Source organism: Poecilia latipinna, unplaced genomic scaffold (assembly GCF_001443285.1).
Source record: "Poecilia latipinna isolate Pla-1442-1.1 unplaced genomic scaffold, P_latipinna-1.0 Scaffold1255, whole genome shotgun sequence".
Taxonomy (NCBI): domain Eukaryota; kingdom Metazoa; phylum Chordata; class Actinopteri; order Cyprinodontiformes; family Poeciliidae; genus Poecilia; species Poecilia latipinna.
Window position 1 is genome coordinate 97,757 of NW_015113871.1, and position 4,442 is coordinate 102,198.

General features: G+C 42.6%; 1 protein-coding gene across 1 annotated transcript in view; it reads left to right on the top strand.

Annotated features, from left to right (window-relative positions):
• Positions 1 to 4,442, top strand: part of LOC106961031 (transcription factor Sox-1a) — a 121,795-nt gene that overhangs the window by 86,814 nt on the left and 30,539 nt on the right. The gene's annotated exons all lie outside the window — the stretch shown is intronic.

A 4,442-nucleotide genomic window follows, 5' to 3' on the forward strand; every position in this document is an offset into this window, starting at 1 on the left:
AAACATTTTGTAAACAAAACGCTCGGGGGGCATTTGCTAAATATATATATATATATATATATATATATATATATATATATATATATATATATTTATATATATATATATATATATATATGCTTCTCTGATTTCTATTTAAGTATTTCGAAATTTCATCCTAAACTTCACAATTATACACTTGTCTATGATTCCAAGTCATATAAAGCGACATATAGACGTATTATACTATGCTGAAATTGAATTTCCTTCTATATCCTAATTTTCTGCCACAGGATAAATTGGAAATATATATCCAACGCAAGATTGCTTCTGGCTTTAAATAAGATAAGCTATAGCCCAACATAGGTCGACATCGCCATAAGTGACTTTATGTTGCAAACAGACTTTGGTTTCCCAGGTCACACAGGGCCAATATGGAGCACTCACAGCTCTCTCAAAGGACTTTCACCTTTAATTTCTCTCAGCAGTGGTTTCCTCATGTCCATCTTACTTGTCCTCAGTCCTTTGGCTGTGTTTTGACACAGATGCTGCAATTTAGCACAGAAAAGCATAAAAACATGCATCAGGACCTGAATGGGCCTTTGAGTGCATCCACACTAACAAGGTCTAAGTGCCAAAGTGGTTAACTTTCCTCTCGAGTTTGCCCGCCTCTCGCTCTTCCCGCTTCGCTTTGGGTCATCTGCCACCCCGTGAACAAACAAACCTGCTAGAGCCTTCTCTCTCTTATGTTTTTTTTTTTTTTTTTTTTTTTTTTTTTAATTTTTGTCCTTTTTCTCTTTTTGTTTTGCAAGTGTCTGCATCTGGCCAGACAAACGTGACAGATTTCCCCATCATCAAAGAGGTTTTCCATTAATGGACCCTGACCTTGTCTGACTGCTTCACTTTTAAAAACCCTCTCTGCTGCAAGACGTGTTTTTTTTTTGTTTTTTTTTTTAACATCATTCCTTGACCCCTTATCCAAACACATCTTCACTCCAACTTTCCATCTCGCCTTGCCTCCTCAATGTAATCTTTTTTTTCCCCCTCTTCCTCCATAAATTTTCAGCTCCTCTCACCTTACAAGAGCCCCCCTCAGTTGTTTGTGGGGGCTTGCCTGATAGCCATTAGTGTTACACCCTATTACATCAGTAATGACTGACTGTGAGCTCTAATTAGAGATGTGTTAGAGAGAGCTGACTTACCCCCATCTCCTCCTCCTCCTTCTGCCTTTCTGCAAAGCTGTTACTCTGACTCCATCGCTGTGGCGACACCATTAGCACGGCACCTCTAAGAGTCGCAACTCCTGACTGTTAAAACCATTATGTTCGTTACAGACCAATCAGAGGGGAAGGTGTTATGGCTAATTGATAAGCTGAACAATGTGTAAAAATCTTGTCTCTAATTGCCCTGCGGGGAAAAAGAGAGAGGGAGAAAGAGACAGTGAGAGAATGGAGGGGGTGTGGGGGTGGGGGGAACAAAAAAATGGAGGAAGAGAGTGTGAAAGCGACTGACGTGCTAATTTCAAAATCTGATATTTTTCCACTTGAATAATTTAGGCTTACAATATGTCTTCATCCAAACATGCTGCAGGATTTTTTTTTTCCCCACTCCCTCTTGAATAATGGGATGTTTCTTCTGGGTTTGTCATCTGTGATAAGATGATTATCTGAAAGGTCTGTGGCACATTGTGAAGAGAGTCTCGCCTTCTCCGCTGGAGTAGGTAATCCTGGGTAATAGCATTATGGACACAGTGTTTTCCTAAAGCCCATGATTATCCGCCGCTGTTTGCCACGGGATTGACACCGGCCTCCCTGGTCTCCCTCTTCTCCTCCTTTTCTCACTTTCTCTCCCTCGGTGTCACCCCATCTCTGACTCACCACTCCATCAAGCCCTCATGTAGCTCCTCTCCTGCGAGAGAACAAGATGAAAATAGAGCGCACGGAGCAAACAAAAGAACAAACTGCTCGTAGACAAGAGTACCCTGATTTGAATGACATGTTACGCTCTCTCGCAAAACAAAAAAGCGCACTTTCCGGTTTGGTGATTTTAGGTTGCCGGGCTTCTCTAAACTGCATCAAATGCATTGCATTATTTACTAAAATGCGTTTTGAAGTCCGGCATTATCTGTTCTGCATCTCCGTCCAAGCGACGTAGCAATCTCTTCCTCCATTCTCCAATGGTTATCCTTCTAAATCAATTGCCTTTATTGGTCTTTTAGGGTTTGGAGCACCGCGTTGCGGTGATGAAGAGGGTGAGAGTGCGGCTGAGCTAAGACCTTTGCTTTTTAGACAACTGGCTCCCTTTTTCTCCCCCGACCCTTTTAGACCTGAACTTGAGCTGATCTCCTTCTCTTCTCCCCCTCACTTACCTAACCCACCTTTACTTAGCCAAACCACTCTGTGCCAATCTTGTCATGTGGTTTATGTGGTGGTTTCTATTTTTTTTTTCTTTTTATGTAGCACATCTTTCAAAAGTGGCAAAAGTAATCTCCTGTGATTGAATGCAGAAGTTTTAGCTTTAATCTGGAGCCAGGCAGGGTTTTTATTTTTAGCGAGTCAGGATGGTAAAAGAGGGGGAAAAAAGCTGGTTAACCACCTGCAGGAAGGTTATGTTGAATCAAAGGGCTATTTAAACACATCTGTACTTTGCAAAAGCTTTAAACTCTTCCATAACTTTACCCCTGATACCTCCATAGCTTTATCCTTTAATGTTCTCTAACAAACCCGTGAGGCCTTCATGAAACAACTGTAATTACACTGAGATCAAATCACACACAGGTAGACGGGTAGACTCTCTTTCCAGCTGAAGATCTGTTGCATTACATTTTATTTACGGGTATCAGCATAAGGTGTGGCGACACCCCTCTTTTCAGACTTTCTATTTGTAAAACATGTGGTCGTTACATTCCACTTAATGTCTATTTACTGCCTTGAATTGATTTGGTGGCTTCTTCCCTCAGTGAAAGTTTGTTGACCAGACACAGTGAAGACGGCACTCCCCTTCACTTAAACAATCTGAAACTGTGGTTGAAAAGCGGTAAGACGTCCACGTAAAGATGTCTGCTGACGTGAACATGTTGTAAAACAGCTGGGGTTGAACAAATGGGCTGATCGAGCCTGATTTTTAGCGAATGGTTTTGGGCTCAGTTTGGATGGAACTTAATCACCAAAACCTGTTGAAAACTAATCTCCATTTTCTTTCCTCCTCATAAGTATGTGCTATTTTGTGTTGGTCTATCCAAAAGGCTGCAACATGTATGGAAATCATGCAATGGCGATGCGACTGCGTCAATATTTCGTCTTCTCCTTTAACACGTCTCATCAGACCTCTGCTCCCGATGAGGCTGCATGCAAAAATATACATTTCTGACAAATAGAGTAAAATATCCAACAAACATTGCATTCCGAACAGTGCATCTACATTGTGCACACCAACATTGCAGTGTGGAATACTTGTAATATATTGGGCAATCTTAATTGAATGCAAGAAAATTTGTGGTTGCATATATATATCATTATGAAGACTTTGTGATTATTTTGAAGAAATTGTCCACATAATTTATCAGGAAGTGCTCATGTTGTGACCTTTTTATAGTCCTATTTTCTTGGTACTGTTTCCTGGAAAGTTAAACAAAACTCAAGTGCCAAGCACGTGGATGTCTTAGGCACTAAATGCACCTGCCAGCTACAGGTGCTACAAGTCAGGGGGGAGGGAGGGCGGAGGTTTGTCAGCTGTGGCAGGAGCGGAGCCGCGGGGAGCCGCTGCAACAGGCGGAAAGCGTCCTGCGGGACTCATTAACAAAGCAGACCCTTCTCGACCGCGGTCTCTGCTCCCATGTTTGCACAACAAGCATGCAAAGATTTAGTCTGAGAATAAATTAATCTTTGAGGTACTCAATACGAGTAGTAAATTAAACAGTGGGGGAAGGCTCGGCCTTATCACACAACGGTGAACCTGCGTTTAATTAGGAATCCTTTATTTAACCCAGTCGTGTGTTTGCTGCTGTAGAACGTGTGTGTGTGTGTGTGTGTGTGTGTGTGTGTGTGTGTGTGTGTGTGTGTGTGTGTATTTCTCCACCTTGATGCTGTAAGAACCACGTACGTTAAATCTGCTCAGCTCCACATATATGTGTGTGGACTAAATTGGATGCTTTGGACCTCACGGTTTGAAGCAATATTAATGATTCCATCATATTGTTGAAAACAGTGAAGGTCTTGTGTGTGTATATATATATTTATATATAAAAACGGTGCCTCCATAAGTCGATACCCCCCCTCCCCCTCCTCCCCACTCCTTTTTGCATCCTTTTCTGCTTCGGGCTCAGTAATGGGAGTCAGTATCCAGGAGGAGGTGAAGGGGGTGGAGGTGGGTGGGTGGGAGTGTGGGGCTCCTCGCCAAGTCCTCGCCCCTCCTCCCCGGAATGCGCCACAGCTGCCTTTCAGAACCCCGCCGCTACAGCCCAT